The sequence below is a fragment of the Aquarana catesbeiana genome, linkage group LG01, assembly GCF_042186555.1.
Source record: "Aquarana catesbeiana isolate 2022-GZ linkage group LG01, ASM4218655v1, whole genome shotgun sequence".
Taxonomy (NCBI): Eukaryota; Metazoa; Chordata; class Amphibia; order Anura; family Ranidae; genus Aquarana; species Aquarana catesbeiana.
Window position 1 is genome coordinate 472,163,526 of NC_133324.1, and position 19,179 is coordinate 472,182,704.

Here is a 19,179-nt window from a genome sequence, read left to right on the forward strand (position 1 = left end):
TTTTTAGAGAGAGGAATGGATCACCATCCCCCGAGAAGATTAGAAGAAACAAAGAAGAAGAAAAGCCCCACAGAAAAAGAGGTTGCAGAGCAGGAAAGAGAAAACAAAAGGAAAAGGGTAACTTAGGGGAAGGTATTTTTAACCTTACAGACATACCACTAACTCAGGAAGAACTAACAGTGCTGGATAAAGGGCTAAAATACGCACCTGTAAAGAATTTAAACAAATTTGAAACATACATTAGTATTCAGAAATATGTAAGAAAATTAAACATTAAGAAATATTTATTGGACAAACCCATTAGTACCATCACTGTGCAAGAAGATCCAGTATTACATAGCAGTCTGAGGAATAAATCTATCTATAATCCTAAACCTAAGAATAACACCCATATAGAGGTGTTCAAGGACCTGGTAACAGAAGAAATCAAGAACTTAACATACAAAAAAAGAGAAGAACCCAGAGTGATACGGACTGGTATTCAAAAACTTATCAAAAGGAAGAATCTTGTTATCAGGCCTTCAGATAAAGGTGGTGGCACTGTAATTTTAACCACTGAACAATATCATAATGGCATGTTGAAACTATTAGGAGATTTGAATACATATACCATACTCCTCAACAACCCTATATTCAAATGGAAGAAAGAACTTGAACAGGTAGTCCAACTGGGCCTTAAAAAATGCATACTCAATAAGAAAGAAGCTAAATACTTGGTCCCGGAGGCTTGCAGAACACCAATTATTTATGCACTACCCAAAATCCATAAAGATAAAACTAACCCTCCCTTTAGACCAATTGTCAATGGCATAGAATCGATTACAGCAAGACTGGGCGAGTATATTGACAAGTACCTTCAGCCTGCAGTCCAAAGTACGAAAGCCTACTTGAGGGATACGAAACAAATGCTCCAGTTATTAGAGGGGAGAAATGACACCGGCACCATTTGGATGGCTACAGCTGACGTGTCATCACTTTATACCATCATACCCCACTTCGCGGCTTGTGAAGCCGCGAAGTGGGGTTTGAGAAAATTCACCAAGCTCCCCCTCCACCAAAGGAAATTTCTCGTTAAGTGCTTAGATTTTTGCTTGAAACATAGCCACTTCTGGTATTGTAAACAATTTTATTATCAGAAAACAGGAGTAGCTATGGGGGCAAAATTTGCCCCCAGCATTGCAGGACTGTTTATGTCCCAATGAGAAGAGGAAGTGGTGTTCTCAGATCCCCCTAAAGAACTTCGTATGTTTAAAAGGTACATCGACGATATTTTTATTATATGGGAGGGTGAAAGAGATCGTCTAACATCATTTTTTCTCAAACTGAATAATAATGTTAATAACATTACACTGACCTGGCAAATTGAAGAACAGTCCATTCCATTCTTAGATTTGAAGATCTCACGTATCAACAACCAATATATCACCAAGACTTTTTTCAAAAACGTCGACCGTAACAGCTTTTTGCCTTTAAACAGCTGCCACCATAGAAACTTGCTATTTAACATTCCTAAAGGCCAGATAATGCGACTAAGATGCAACTGCACTCTAGATGAGGATTTTCATGCGCAAGCTCTGGTGATTGGAAAAAGGTTTATAGAAAAAGGATATGACTAAGAATTCATAAATGATAAAATAATGGAGGTAGGACGGATGCAAAGACAGGGACTACTCGAGGATAAGACACCTACCCGTCAACAGGATCAGGTTCCTTTAATCTTTGACTATAACTTCCAACATAAGAAGATTGAAAATATCATATCCCGTCATTGGCATATCCTCAAATCGGATAAAGGCCTGGGAGAATTATTACCAGAAAAACCTGTATTTATATATAAAAGGGCATCTACCCTGAGAGATCGACTAGTCAAAAGCGTGATTGATCCCCCCAAAAAACTTTTCTCCTTCTTCATTGGAAAAGGATTTTATCCTTGTAAACGCTGCTATGCCTGCACCCGAACCAAACACCCGAATCAAAAAGTATTCTCATTTCAATCAAACAGTAATGGCACCAAATTCAATATTAACGAGTTTATTGGATGTAATACCGAAGGTGCGGTCTATGTATTGGAGTGCAGTTGTGGCCTCCAGTACGTAGGCCGCACCAAAAGATTATTAAGAATTCGTATTAAGGAGCATGTTCAAAATATAAAAAATGGCTTCGACAAGCATAATGTCTCTAGGCATTTTGATAAACATCATAATAGAGACCCTAGACATCTGAAATTTTGGGGTATTGAACCCTACAGGAGACCATGGCGAGGGGGCCACAAAGTGAGGGCTCTAAGCAAATTAGAGTCCAAATGGATATATTCCATGGACACCTTAGCACCTAAGAGACTCAATATCGAGTTCGACCTAAATTGCTTCATAAGCGACTTCTAGTATCTAACTCCCTCCTTCCCCCGCACTCCTCTCTTTCTATGACTTGATCATCTATTTATGCATTTTACTATGGATTTACAGGCTATTAGTCTAAATTTAATTTTGTGTTTTGTTTTGTTCTCTGCCTGTATTATTTTCTGGTGTGAGTATTGGTATAGTTGGTGTCTGACACCTCCCGAGCTCCAGAGACGTTTTTTGACATTTTTCTGATATATTTTGTCATTTTTCGGTGATTATTGTATTCCTCTTTTCTATGTCCACTATTACTATTTAATAGTGAGTTAAAATGTTTAAATTCCCTTTTCTCTCTATTACTTTTCTACCAGCCTGTTCACTATTTTACAATACTATGCAGAGTGCCCCCTGTATCTATATACGGGAGCATTCTGTAATTTGTTACTTTTATTATTATTATTTTATTTTGTTTTTAATTTCAAGCATGCCCCGTCTTTTATTAATCCCCCTTTTTATCCCTGCAACTTTGGGCTGACTTTGTCCCCATTAGGTATGTCCTATATCTCATAAATAGGTTGTACTATTGATACATTACCCCATTTGACACTGTGTAGTATGGTGGATTCTGTTAATGGCCACCAGTTGCCCATTTTGCAGTCCTTATAATAGTACCCCTTAAAATATCGTTATATTAAATGACAACTAATATATTTACCCCTTTTTTCTTATAATTTTTCTTTGTCTTTTTTTATGAATTAGGCTATTATTTTTAATATTAGTCGATCGGTGTATTCATACATTGAAGCACATATATTTTTTTAACGTTTTTTCTATCTAAATATGGCTCTAGACCTCCCCCGCAGCCCTGGGCTGTTTATCCAGCATAACGGTTATCTTATAATTGGCTTTGTTTCAAAAGATTGCTAGATTGCTCCGTCTGACATTACACATAGAGATAAGCTCTGGGAAAATGGCCGCTGATTGCTTGCCCTATCCTTTACATTAGCGCCCTTCGGAAAAATGGCCGCCGTGTGTCCATCACACGGGGACCCTTTATAAGCATTGGCTTTCTATCCCGTGCCATCCTCTGAAGAAGTCACGTGACGTGACGATACGCGTCAGGAGCACGGGACGCTGCCACACACTAGCTGGATGTGACGAGCTCGGCGCTCGTAGATGTTTTACCCCCCAGCTGCTTTTAAATGTAAGTGCATGAACTTTTATGAGTGTTTCAATAAATTACATGACATACGGGATTATGCTATGTGCGGTTTCTGTTTTTTATATACCGCACTAAACAACTCTGCACAACGGGTGGTGAAACTGGAAGCGGGGAGAATCCCTCAGAAGATCTAGAGCCTGGGATTATACGAGCTCGGTGCTCGTGGGTTGAGGCGTGCGCTCACTGTCTAAAAGTGAGTGCAACCCCCCCTCCTCCCCCCCTCCCCCCTTTCCCCCACCTGTATCCTTACATCAAACGGTATCATACTATATACCACTCGTTCTTTGTTTTCTACATATGATATACGGCATCACCAATCAACGCCACCTGCTGTACCATTGGATTTCCCCGTCTGCGAGGTCTCCTCTGCATATGCTGTATACCTTACAGCTGTAAGGTAAGGGGCCTGGGAACACGAAGGTGCCCCCACCTGTCAGCACACTGTTTTTTGTCCTTCCTCCTGGTTCATCATCATCTTATCTATATCCAGGATTGTCACATTTGGTGGTGGGACTGTCGTCATCTTGTGATTTTTATTTTTATTTTTTCTATTGTATTTTTTCGCCAAGTGTTGGCGGGTCACCAACACTAATCACTGGGACTATTTCTATGGACACTTATACTTACTTTTTATTCACATTGTCAATTATTATTCACGTGTGTACCTATATCATCAGTTGATTATTTTATTTATATACACATGGTTATACTAATTTCATTGGAGGACTTTTTCATGATATTATGATAAATTTTGGATTTATGCTCCTTTTTTAGCAGATTTACATACCCCTGCACATTCTTTGGTGGTATACATTTCCAGCCTTTTTTTCTTTATTTTAATTTTATTTTCATTTTGGTTTGATCACGGTTAATTTTTTATATATCATCTAGTGACATTTGTTTGTGCGTACACTCTATTTATTTATTTGCATTTGTGAGTACGCTTTTACATGATTTATTCACATTTTCAGGTCATTTGTTATTTATCGATCTAGTTTAGCCCCCCTCCTCCCAACCCCCCCCCCACCCCCCTCTCTATCACAGCGCAGCCACCACCTTCTTAGTCCACTTGTGTCGTTAACTGAACCATCCACTAGGAGGTGACTTCGGATCTGAATATAGTGCATCAATTGTGTATATAGCATTATTCATGGTTTAAACATTGTTGTGTCTTCGGGAGGAGTCTGTTTGCTGAGTTGGCGCTGTTATCACAGCTCAGCAGATTCACTCCTCTCTTTGTGAAATAACTTTTCCTATTTGTTTCAAGTAAAACATTTCAGAACCTTATACTACTGAGTTGCTTGATTCTTGCTTTATAGTATTAACAGGATGTCTGAACCCAGAGTGTCAGCTGGGTTGGAAGGTTCACTTGGTCATGGTCGTGCAGATGAGCAGGTAATTCTCAGCAGTCCCCAAGGGGGCCATGCTACATTTGGGGGCTCGTCTGGGATGCTATCTGCAGCAGGTCCCGGTCGACCTAGATTGGAGCCACAATCTGAGTGGGAAGCCGCATCCATGGCCGCGGTCACTTGGGGTTGAAGTTATGTGACTCCCATTGACAGAAGCACCATTCTGCAGATCTCGGGGAGTGAACATACTGAGAGGGAGATCAGAAGGTGGCTGAGAGCTTTAGTGCCCGGACACATGGCTTATCTGGTAGAAACTGAAGCCTCCATGGAGATGGATCAAGTCAGGGCACTGATAGATTGGCAGGAAGAAGTGCCAGTGTGCTTTCAGGAGGAGGAAATCAGCTTAACAGAGTTAGTGATGGCAAGGGTATTCCCCCTCAGAAGTGACAGAGGAGGGAGTGAGAAGCCATCTCTGACAAAAGCTCACGAGAAAAGTCCTGTGCCTATGGGGACTGACTCAAGGGACCAGAGCCCCTCCACTCTCTTTCTACACAGATATGAGTCATCTGGTCGATAGCCTGGTGAAGAATGGGCCTGAGAATGCTAATCAAAGTTATCGGAGACTGAAGGCCCATACACACGATCAGACTTTTCGACACCAACAGACCTGTTTTATCGGACAATCTGACCGTCTGTATGCTCCACGAGACAATTGTTGTTGCTTTTTCAACGGACAAATGTTTGCTGTGCATGCTCTCAAACTTTTCGACAACAAATGTCCGATGGAGGATAATCCGATCGTGTGTAAAGTAAAGTCCAAAGTACAAACACGCATGCTCAGAACCAATGCTAAACATCAGCCAACAATAGCAGAAGTTGCCCAAAGAGTGGCTGTAAAGAGCTGAAAAACAACATGATTTGGTGAAAGTTGGCTGAAAATGTTTTGCCGTGAACGCCCATTCAGACAAAAATCCAGGGAAAAGTCAGAAGAAAGTCCAATCGTGTGTATGAGGCTTTAGATTTTTCTCAGGACAGTTGCCGACTCCTGTGGGAGAAGACGAGTTTGAAACATGGATGAGTCAAGCTTTACAGGCTATGGAAGAGTGGAGTGTTTTAGAGGCTGTGAAATGACAGTGACTTAGTGAGAGCCTTCGAGGCCGATGTGATCCATAACCTAAGGATGGGCAAGAGAACTTGTGTTGCCATGGACTACATTGAGGCTTTGTGTGCTGTTTTTGGAAGAGTGGAGACCATCGTCAATCTGATGTACAAGTTCAACCACACCCATCAACAAAGAGCGGAAAGTCTGTCCGAATACATCTCTCGGGTAGACCGGATGCTACACCAAATCATCCTCAAGAAAGGTCTTGACCCTAAAGACGCTGACCAGGCACGACATGGGGCCCAGCCCAATCATGCTATTGTGCTGAAGCTGTTTCTAAAAAGGACCCAGGTGGTACCAACCTATCCTGAATTGATAAGAGAGGTTTGAGAGGAAGAGGCTCTGCTGGAAGAAAAGAGCCAAAGACCGAGAGATGCGAATCCTGTTTCTGGAAACAAAGAGAGTTTTCCGATGACGACAGTGGAACTGAATCTGAACCCAAAGGATTGACTCCCCCTGACATCCATAAACCAGTTGTAGAACTAGAGCCAATGGAACTGATGGTGCAGGTAGCACAGGCCCAGACTCAAATGTACCACGCGCTGATGCGAGTAATAAAGACTCAAGCAAAAGTTCAGAAGCAAGGGACTTGTGCAAGCGAACCAAAATAGTACTCAGGACTAGAGAGGAGGTGCTATGGATGTGGAGAAGCATGACATTTCCGAGCCAAGTGTCCCAAGGCGGGTGTCAGCCCTCAACCCCTAAATGAAGTCTTGAGACCGTTACAGAGACTCCTCTTCCCCAAGCCGGCGGGAAACTTCAACGGACCTCAATGAGGGAGTTAGTTGGGAGTCCCAAGGGAAGGCTGTGCTCCAAGGCCAAGAAAAGAAATTGGAAGAAAAACAAGAGGGGAGAACGCAAGTTATCAGTCCTCTTGCACCCGCCCATGCTCAAGCACGACCCAAAATTAAAATCCCCAGAGAATGGAAGAAGGGGACAGGAAATCAATGCACACCTCGCTAAACAAGCAGTTAAATCACAAACACTGCCTCCAAGGAGTCCTGTAGGAGCACATGCCTTAGAGGCCAAAAAATCTATGAGAGCAGCGCTAAAATAGATGATGTTAAAATAGTGAGTCCGAGGAAAAGGGAGGAGTGTTCCTGTCACCGGTTAAAGTGCATAGATGTAGAAGCACTCAACACCACGTGGTAAAGTAATCTGCTTACCAGAAGGCAAAGAAAGCTAGGCGTGTAATTTAATCCACGGCTCATCCAGCATGTCAGCCTCCACCATACACCCTCAAGGATTGGAACAGCAGTATCCAGACAATCACACCCAATATAACTTCTCCAGGGATTCACATCAAAAGTGCAGGCTCTCAGCAAACCGATCAGCAATGCTCATGCTCTTAGTTCGCTCATGCTCTCATGCTCGTCTGCATTCACCACTAGACAACCAATGAACTAAGAGCATGAGCATTGCTGATCGGTTTGCTGAGAGCCTGCACTTTTGATGTGAATACCACATCAAAAGAGGCCCCTCCAAAGAGTCTGAAGGTGTAAGCCAGCTGTTCCTTCCGGAAAAACATCACTTGACTGTGCTAACTGCACTTCATGATGACCATGGTCATTTAGGCCCAGATAGAACTTTCAAACAAGGACCGATTCTATTGGCCAAACATGAGGACTGAGGTGGAAAGTTACTGTCACTTCTGCGGCAGGTGTATCCAGAGGAAGACTCTACCAGGCAGGGCCGCCCCAATGGGTCACTTACAAAGTAAGGGACCTGTGGAATTGGTGTGCATTGATTTCCTGTGCCTGGAACCTGATCTGAGCGAGAGGAGTAATGTCCTGGTTGTGACAGAAAATTTCACCCAATATGCCCAGGCCTTCCCCACCAGGGATCTAAAAGCCAGCACAGTGGCCAAGACTTTAGAAGAGAAGTTATTTGTTCATTACGGGCTCCCTCAGCGTCTACACTCAGATCAAGGCCGGGACTTCGAAAGTAGATTAATCCACAGACTGTGTGAACTCTTTAACATAAAAAAATCAAGAACTACCCCTTACCACCCTCAAGGTGATCTACAGCCAGAGCGGTTTAACCGTTCACTCTTGAACATGCTGGGAACCCTCCCACTAGAGAAGAAACAGCATTGGGGAGACCATATTGCTGCAATAGTCCACACCTACAATAGTACCTCAAATGATGCTACTGGATACTCCCCTTACAGACTGATGTTTGGGAGAGAGGCTCGCTTACCAGTAGATCTAGCCTTTGGAACCTCCACCAATCACACCTCACAAGCCTCTTACAAGGGCTATGTTGATAGGCTAAGGAAGAATCTAAAGGTAGCCTATGAAAAGCAAAGGAAGCCTCTCACAGAGAACAAAGGAATAAGAGGAACTTTGATCTTAAAGTAAGAGTTCAAGATCTGCAACCTGGGGATCGGGTGTTGTTACGCAATCTAGGAGTGCCAGGAAAACATAAACTATCAGATCGATGGCGTTCCCAACCCTACATTGTTTGTCAACTACTACCGGAACTTCCTGTATATTAAATTAGAGCCATTAAAAACTTGTCATCAGAATAACCTATTGCCTTTTTCAGAGGTTGTACGGGTACTTTCCGCCCCTTATTCCGAGCCATTTCAGCCTCCAACATTGAGGTCTCAGAACAGAAAACCATGCACCCTCACATCTCTAGAGGAAAATGATGATGAGGAAGTACCTCTGGATTGGGTGTGGGTCCACTCTATGGGAGATGATCCTCCAGACCCTGCAGCTGAACCCGAAGACTTTTTAGGGACAGGCTCTCACATGCCTTATACCAAGGCCATAGCTTCTGGTCCACTGTTGGAAGCTGAAGAAGTCAAGCTGGAACCCAGTGAAGTACTTGCTCTGGTTGATGTACCCCTTCTTCTTACTGAAAGAATTGAAGGAGAGATAACACCAGAGCCTGAATCAGAGTCAGAATCCGTGATTGAACCAGAGCCTGAAGTGGAGCCAGAGACTGGGGCAGAGTCTGAACCAGAAGCTGGATGCAGCCAATGGGGAATAGAATAGGGACCTGATTCTGTGGAAGACATGCACTCTCGACTGAGACGGGAAATATGTCCCCCAAAGAGGTTGACCTATTATACCCTTGGAGAAAACTCTGATGAACGGTTGGTCGATCAAAGAAGTTAAGTGCACGTGCTCAGCGTCATATCCAGAGGTTGTCTTTGGGAAATAGTCGTACGAGTGCTGCCAGCATTGCTGCAGAGGTTGAAGGGGGGGTCAGCCAGTCAGTGCTCAGACCATACGCTGCACAATGCATCAAATTGGTCTGTATGGCTGTCGTCCCAGAAGGAAGCCTCTTCTAAAGATGATGCACAAGACAGCCCGCAAACAGGTTTTGAGGCTGATTTAATGCAAAAATGGCACTGAGTTTAATTATCACCTCAATCAGTCACGGAACCTGTGTAATTTTTATGTGTTCAGTTTTAAAGGGATGAGGTGGCAACCCTAGACGTCACGCAGCTCCGGCCAGTCACACAGCTGGAGTCTGTGGACCCAGAAGGAAGGCGGGTGAAGATGAATGTGGCATCTAGCGGTGACATCCAGCGTGGAGGGCTTCGTTATAGGTAAGTTTCACATAATGTGCTAGTATGCGATGCACATTATGCCTTTACTTTGCAGATCAGAAAAAAAAAAAGCCAGCGGTTTACTTCCTCTTTATACTGACTGAATACCTATATTCTATCAATATATGATGGTAACAGTAGGTGTGTATTTACTAAAGGCAAATAGACTGTGCACTTTGCAAAATCAGTTGCACTAAATTTTCTAAGTAATGTATTGTAATAAAGCTTAATTTTGTAAAGAATACCTAATCAGGTGTATGGAAAATACAAAAAAAAGGCATTTTTGCTTGCACATGATTGGATAATGGAAATCAGCATAGCTTTACCACATTCACTAGGCACTGAGGAAAACAAGTGCAACTGCACTTTCAAAGTGCACAGTCTATTTGCCTTTAGTAAACCAATTCCAGTGTGCTTAAACTCTTTGGCCTCTTGCACGCTGCTGCCTGAACACGCTCAGTTTTCAGGCATACAGGTGTTAATATTGATCCCATTGTTTACAATGTGCTTGTACACGCAGGCATGTCAGCCTGCACTGCGTATTATTAATTAGTAAAAAAAAAGTACAGAAACCTGAGTTGCCAGTCAGTATTTTTGAATGTATGCTCGCAACAATGTACAAATATGCGCAAATGCCACACTTCCTATTTGTATATGCATACTCTGGCACATTGGCACATTTTTTATTGGTTGAACTACATGGACTTGTGTCTTTTTTCAACCTAACTATGTATTCTTTTGACAATGAGAAATTCTAAAACAACAGAAAATGGTATGGTAATATACAACCTTTTTTGTCACAGCAGATGGTCCCTTATCAGTTTACTGTTTAAGTTCTAAGGAAAACGCTAAGATTTGACTCCAGCCTGTCTGCCTTCATCTCACTTTTCTACCTGAAGCTGACAATTTTAACACTTTAATCAGCCATTATCTAGTCTGTGTGACACTTGTACTGATAAGTTGTCTGAGAATCTTTGTAGCTCTAGTCCAGGGGTCTCCAAACTTTTCAGAATGAGGGCCATATCTTATTATTTCCGAATATTTATGGGTCATCAAAAAAAAATCAGTTTAAGGCCCCATTCACACTAGCGCGTTTTTTGATGCATTTTGCATTTTGCAGAAATGCATGGAAATTTTTTAACATGGGTTCCTATGGAACATGTTCACATCAATGCTTTTTTGTATCTCCGCGTTTTTGGAAAGGGTCGGGGACTTTTTCTCATGCAAAATGCAGCGTTTTGCATGTAATGGTTTTCAATGGACAAGCATCAAAAACGCAAGTGCACCTTTTTTGCAGCGTTTTTGATGCGTTTTTGGTGCGTTTTTGGTGCGTTTTTGCCGTTTTTTTTTTTTTTTTTTTTTATTTTTTTTTTTTTTGTAATTTTTTTGTAAGACTGTAAAAAAAAATGAAAAAAAAAAAAAAAAAAAAAAAAAAACGCAAAACGCAAATCGCGGCAAAAACGCGGCAAAAACGCCGCTAAAACGCGGCAAAAACGCGGCTCAAAAACGCGGCAAGCATGAAAAAAAAACCTCCAAAAACGCTCAAAAGCAACATGCATAGGTGTGAATCGAGCCTTATAAATGATTGATTAAACACGTTCCAAGAAATAACTTCATATAAGGCTGGATTCACACCTATGCATTTTTAGTGCTTTTTGCATTTTGCAGATTTGCACTACAGTCCATTTAACATGGTTTCCTATGGAACACGTTCTGTAGTGCAAATCTGCAAAATGCAAAAAGCACTAAAAATGCATAGGTGTGAATCCAGTCTTAGAAGCCCTACTTTACACATCAGAGTGCCTCCCTTAGGCCTGATTCACACCTATGCATTTTTAGTGCTTTTTGCATTTTGCAGATTTGCACTACAGAACGTGTTCCATAGGAAACCATGTTAAATGGACTGTAGTGCAAATCTGCAAAATGCAAAAAGCACTAAAAATGCATAGGTGTGATTGAGGCCTTACATCAGGGTCCCCATCAGACATCAAAAAGGATCCAGAGCAAATTTTGCTGTGTTTAGATTGTAATTATTATTATTGTACAGGAGTTAGGCCGACCATACACGGTGCAAATTTCTTTCCTGAAACTCGCACGCTTCCTCCATCAACACAGACAGTGCTGATAGGGGAATCAGCAATTGTCTTCTCTCGGTGGGTGGGCAGGTGGGGGGAGCCGTCCTTGCCAGGAGAAGACAGTGATTATTGCTAGTGGCTATAGCAGCCGCTACCAATAATCACAAGAGAATCTGGCAGGCTGATTGTACCCAGTATGATCGATCGATCAATCAACTTGGTACATTCAGCCTGCCCATTAGCAGAGATTCGAACCATGTATGACCAGCCTTATATAGCTCCAAAAGTTTGCGCAGCGCTTTACAATATAAAGGGAGACAATACAGCAACAATACAATTCAATGCAAGAGGGTTAGGAGGGTCCTGCTCCTTGGAGCTTACAATTTAATAAAGAGGGGCTGGTGGAAAAAAAGGTAATGATTGTGAGGGATAAACTGATGGGAGAAATAGAAGATTCGGTTACTAGTGAAGGCAGGATAAGCTTAGCTGAAGATGTGAGTTTTCAGGGATCACCTAAAAGTGGACAGAGTAGGAGATAGCCAGACAGATTGGGGCAGGAGGTTCCAGAGGATGGGAGAGGCTCTGGAGAAGTCCTGTAGATGAGCATGGGAGGAGGAGACAAGGGAGCTAGAGAGCAGGAGATTGAATTATTAAGGTATATTCATTTAATTGCTGTAGTGTTGGTTCCAAAAGCCATAGGATTTATTTTACATGTGTTCATTAACTTAATTTATGAAATTAAAGTGGATGTAAAACCTCTCCTATACCCAGTAAAGTGAACAGCCTCAGATGATACACAGAGATGAAAAAATCTCCCTACATACATTTTACATGTACAGTATCTCACAAAAGTGAGTACACCCCTCACATTTTTTTGTAAATATTTTATTATATCTTTTCATGTGACAATACTGAAGAAATTACACTTTGCTACAGTGTAAAGTAGTGGGTGTACAGTTTGTATAACAGTGAAAATTTGCTGTCCCCTCAAAATAACTCAACACACAGCTATTAATATCTAAACCGCTGGCAACAAAAGTGAGTGCACCCCTAAGTGAAAATGTCCAAATTGGTCCCAATTAGCCATTTTTCCTCCCCGGTTTCATATGACTCGTGTTATCACTCTCACTCTCTCATACTGGTCACTGGAAGTTCAACATGGCACCACATGGCAAAGAACTCTCTGTCTGAAGAAAATAATTGTTGCTCTACATAAAGATGGCCCAGGCTACCGCCAAGGTCGACCAAAGAAGTTGAGTGCACGTGCTCAGCGTCTTATCCAGAGGTTGGCTTTGGGAAGTAGACGTACGAGTGCTGCCAGTATTGCTGTAGAGGTTGTAGGGGTGGGGGGTCAGCCTGTCAGTGTTCAGACCATACTTCGCACACTGCATCAAATTGGTCTGCATGGCTGTTGTCCCAGAAAGAAGCCTCTTCTAAAGATGATGTAGTGTGGTCTGATGAGACCAACATAAACTTATCTGGTTCAGATGGTGTTAAGCGTGTGTGGTGGCAACCAGGTGAGGAGTAGAAAGACAAGCGTGTATTGCCTACAGTCAAGCATGGTGGTGGGAGTGTCATGGTCTGGGGCTGCATGGGTGCTGCCGGAACAGGGGAGCTACAGTTCATTGAGGGAACCATGAAGGCCAACATGTACTGCAACTTACTGAAGCAGAGCATCATCCCCTCCCTTCGGAGACTGGGCCGCAGGACAGTATTCCAACATGATAATGACCCCAAACACACCTCCAAGAAGACCACTGCCTTGCTAAAGAAGCTGAAGGTAAAGGTGATGGACTGGCCAAGCATGTCTCCCGACCTAAACCCTATTGAGCATCTGTGGGGCATGCTCAAACGGAAGGTGGAGGAGCGCAAGGTCTCTAACATCCACCAGATCCGTGATGTTTTCGAGTGGAAGAGGACTCCAGTGGCAACCTGTGAAGCTCTGGTGAACTCCATGCCCAAGAGGGTTAAGGCAGTGCTGGAAGATAATGGTGGCCACACAAAATATTAACACTTTGGGACCAATTTGGACATTTTCACTTAGGGGTTTACTCACTTTTGTTGGACGCGGTTTAGGCATTAATGGCTGTGTTTTGAGTTATTTTGAGGGGACTGCAAATTTACACTGTTATACAAACTGTATACTCACTAATTTACATTGTAGCAAAGTGTCATTTCTTCAGTGTTGTCACATGAAAAGATATAATAAAATATTTACAAAAATATGAGGGGTGTACTCACTTTTGTGAGATACTTTATATCTACAGTCTTTAGGTTTTTAGACTCTTTAGAAAGTGCACATCTTGTTATAAATGTTTCTTCCTGTTTCAGCAGTGGGTTTGGAGTCTGGGCATACAGTGTGTGAGAGCTGATTGGAGGAAAGACGCACACTCGCCCCTCCACATAGGCAGAGGAATGAAGAAACTTGCAGAGCTGTGCTGTGAATAGACAAGCTCTCTGCTTATCTATCTCCAAGTTCCCTCCTAGACACAAATTTCCAGCTGCTTTTATCTACTGTGTCAGAGAACTTGTCAGAAGTTATCATGCTGATAACAGAAAAACGGAGCAGCAGAAAGACACGGGACTCAGGGCTTTGGCGAGAGATAAGTAAAAACTACAGTTATATGTGCCCAGATCAGATTTCATGAATGGGGTTTACAACCACTTTAACTCATAAATTAATATTGTTGGGCATGGAACGTTTTTTTCTCAGCACTAAATAGGTATCTTCTGTTTATTAAGAGAAAAAAAGTACCCACTTTATTGTAGAAAAAAGGGACCAGTTGCCTTCTGGCTGCATAATCTGCCTCTTCCCGCTTTTTGTGCCTCCAAATTGGCTACAGACTCTAAAGCTGGGTATACACCGATTATTGTTTTAGTTCAACCATCGGGTGTTAACAAACCTTCCAGTGTGAATTTGGAAAGGTGTCAACGGGGCCTAACTGAATGATAGTCTGCCAAAGCACTAGGTATCAGTTGCAATTATTTAAAATGAAAACACAAATATTTGTCTTTTTTTTCGCTTGTTGCATTTCATTGCTGCTGATCTCATGCAGCCTCTTTGCAGGCATTTTCTACTGTATATGCATGTCCTCCAGTGATGGCATTTCCACTACTAGCATTATGAAATACTGTACCTGAGAACTAAGCCCTTCCAGCAGTGCCTGCTCACCGCTGAGACCGTTGACATCTTTCTCCGGTGTTTCCTCCAGGTTTGCAACATGCATTCCATGGCGCTTTGCATTCCAAACACTTCATGATCTGACGGGTAGTGGTAATCTGATAGAACACCCATGCGAACATCTTACTACACCCAGCTATGTCTTGAACTTCATAGTAATTTTAGCAATAAAGTGAGCGTATATAAATAAATACAGTTTATTGACATCTGTGATGCTGTTTTGATGTTACATTTTGAAAGAAGCTGGATGTCAGCAGTAGGAAGGTGGTGGAGCCATGTTGGTACACCCCACACTGTTCAGCGCTAAACCTTTAGACTGGGTTCACACTATTGCAAATTGGATGTGGATTTTCTCTGCATCCAATTTGCATGTCAGGAGATTGTGACTGGCTCTCTATGGAGCCGATTCACACATTTCTAGAGCGGCTCCGGTGTGAATTGCACAGGAGTCCTGTGCATCTTCCGGTCCATTTCAGGTCTGAATTCAGGAAAAAATTCAGACTGAAATTGGACCTGAAACGCTGAATGGGGGCACACCGGACCCCTGCTGTGAGCCACTCCATAAGGCAGCGTGCACCTAGCCTTATGCAGCATACACACAGTCGGACCTTTCAAACGGACTTGTCTGACGGACGCTGACGGACCAAATCCGGCAAACAATCCGATCGTGTGTGGGCTTCACCGGACCTTCAGCTGACTTTTCCAGTCGCAAATCTGACGGACTTTAGATTTGGAACATGCTTCAAATCTTTACGTCGTAACTCCGCCGGACCCAGAAATCCTCTCGTCTGTATGCTAGTCCGACAGACAAAAACCGACGCTAGGGCAGCCATTGGCTACTGGCTATCAACTTCCTTATTTTAGTCCGGTGTACGTCATCACGTACGAATCCGTCGGACTTTGGTGTGATTGTGTGTAGGCAAGTCCGGTCGTTAGAAAGTCCGTTGAAAGTCCGCCAAAAGTCCGTTGAAAGTCTGTCGAACGTCTGTCGGGCGGGCTGTCGGACGGGCTGTCGGACTTTTGTAGCTGAAAAGTCCGACCGTGTGTACGCGGCATTAGGCTTTCAAAATGAAACATCCAAACAGCATCACAGATATACAAATACTATATTTATTTATATACGCTCACTTTATTGCTTAAATTACTGTGTAATTCAAGACATATCGGAATCCTCCCCACTGTACCATTTTTCTCTGATAGCGGGGCTTCCTATCTGTCGGAATGATCAGCGCTGCATTGGATTGGATGCATGCGTTGACTAAGCAGAGTTTTACCAACAAGCCAGTTTATAAGTTTATGAGAAGTCGATTGATCCATGCATGGATTAAAATTTGGCAGGCGGACGAATTGTGATCCACGTATGGCCAGCTTTACAACTTGAAAATAAACAGCAGAGGAGAAGCTGCAAAGGATGCTGGGAATCCAGGAAGTTGTGGGAAGAGATGGGCAGCAGACAGGCAGCACTCACAGTATGAAAAAAGATTTTAAAGTGGATGTAAACCCGGTTCATGAAATTTAAGCTGAGCACATATATCTGCAGTGTTTTCTTATCTCTCTCCAAAGCTCTGAGTTCTGTGTCTTTCCCCTTCTCCGTTCTTCTGTTATCAGCATGATAACTTCTGAAAAGTTCTCTGACAACCATACCTCCCAATTTTTCAAGATGAGACTGAGGGACACCTATTACCAAATGTATGTAGGCATAGAGCACCCCCCCACCACGCCCCTTAAAGGAGAACTATACAAAAAAAAAAAAAAGGATTGGTTAGACCCACATGTGCTTTTTTTTTTCTTTATACCACTACTATTCCTTTATATTGGCTTTTGAAGTTTACAAATGCAACATTTTAGAAATTGGATGAAAGGTTTATCCATACCTCCCAACATTTTGAGATGGGAATGAGGGGCACCTACTAGCAAACGTATATAGGCATAAGACACGCCCCTGCCACACCCCCTTAAAGGAGAATTAAACAACAAAAAAGGTAATTAAATCCACAAGTTTTTTTTTTTTTTTTTACCACTGCTATTCCATTATATTGGCTTTTAAAATTTACAAGTACCTATTTAGAAATTGGATGAAAGGTTTAGCACTGGGAAACACTTTTTTAAAGATAAAAAGTGCATTTTATATACAACTATATAAGATCAGACCAAAATGAGGGACAAATGAGAAGGAAAGAGGGACAGAAGGACATTGCTCCAAATCGGGGACAGTCCCTCGAAATCAGGGGCAGTTCGGAGGTATGCAGACAACTGTGATAAAACCAGGCTGGACCCCAGACTTATCTTACAAAATGCGAGAATACTTAGAACGCAGTGGAATTCCCCATTTAACATCCTCCGACCTAATGACATTGAACACGCAGATTACAGATGAGGAAATAGAAATGACCATTAAATCCCTCCCATCTCATAAAGCCCCAGGACCAGACGGATTTCCATATGAATACTACAAGACATTTCTCCCCATACTGCTTCCACATATGCGCAAGGTCTTCCATGCCTTTCTTCACAACGCCAACATACCGCCGGACATGCACCGTTCTTTTATCACCTTAATTCCTAAACCAGACAAAGACCCTTCCCTTTGCGCAAGTTACAGACCCATTGCATTACTGAATTCTGACCTTAAAATTTTCACCAAACTACTTTCCAATCGCCTAAACCAGATCCTCCCCTCAATGGTCCATAAAGACCAGGTAGGGTTCGTCCCGCTGCGACAGGCCGGCGACAATACCAGAAAGATTATAGATCTGGTGGAGGTGGTGAATAGAGAACACCAGGCGGCATTGTTGCTTAGTTTAGACGCAGAAAAGGCGTTTGATCGCTTGGGATGGCCCTTTCTATTTGCCACCTTACAATTCATGGGCTTTCGAGGCCCCTTCCTACAAGCGATCAGACATTTATACACCGGCCCAACATCCCAAGTCAGGACCCCCTTTGCATTATCCCCAGCATTCTCAGTGGCGAATGGGACCAGACAGGGATGTCCACTCTCGCCCCTGCTATTTGCACTCTGCGTCAAACCCCTAGCCGCATCCATCAGGAGAAACCCGGACATACGGGGAATATCGGTTAGAGGAAGGGAGTTTAAAATCTCCCTCTTTGCGGACGATATCATACTCTCATTAACTCAACCCCATATTACTCTCCCAATCTTGCAAACAGAACTAGATCGCTTTCGCGCTCTTTCAGGGTATAAGATAAATGCATCAAAATCGGAGGCCCTCCCAATTAACATCCCTCCTACGGAGGTCTCACTTTTAAAATCTAACTTTCCATTCACATGGAAAACAAATTCCCTGAAATATCTAGGCACATTTATTACACCCAAATTCGCTACCCTATACCAAGAACATTTCCCATCACTATTCCGATCTATAAGATCCTCACTGACTCAATGGAAAAAACACCACATCTCTCTACTAGGTCGAATAGCCTCAATAAAAATGACTATCCTCCCGAGGCTTTTATATCTCTTCCAAACATTACCCATACCAATCCCGATTGCCCAACTGAAAAAACTCCAATCCGATTTATTGCATTACACATGGAATTACAAAAGACACAGGGTCCCGAGGTCGGTGCTGATGGCATCCCGCAATGAAGGGGGATTGGCGTTCCCTAATATTATTAAATATTATTACGCAGCTCAATTGCGAGCAATAGCCTCCTGGTACACCCACAAATCTTACAATAAATGGACCGAAATTGAAAAATTATGGCTTGCTCCCATACATCCAAATAACCTGCTGTGGAGTGCGAATGCGGACGTAGCCCCTGAGCGTATGCTGGGTCCCATGTCCCAGTTGAGGCGGATGTGGCGCACTCTGGCCCCTAAACATAGTCTCTCATCGGATAGATCGCTCCTGACCTCTTTTATCTGTAACCCCAAAGTGCCGGATAGTTTAACCTACCAAATGTCACATCACTGGACTTCCCGGAACTTGTTCCACTTTGGGAACCTGGTGGACCCCAGAACAAGGAAACTACTGCCATTCGGCGAACTACAAAATAAACATGATCTCCCCAGACAGGCATTCTACGGGTATCTACAAATTCGGCACTATGCACTCACTATTACACCCACCCTACAATTCTCACCACCATCAACGTTTGAAACCACAATCCTGGCAGGCAATAACCAGAAGGGGCTTATATCGAGCATATACAAGATCTTGAACGTCTTCTCAGAGGATGGCCAGGGTAAACACTTGCATATGACTAAATGGGAGGGGATCCTTGGGGAGGAACTCCCTATCCCGCAATGGCAGATAATCTGGAATCAA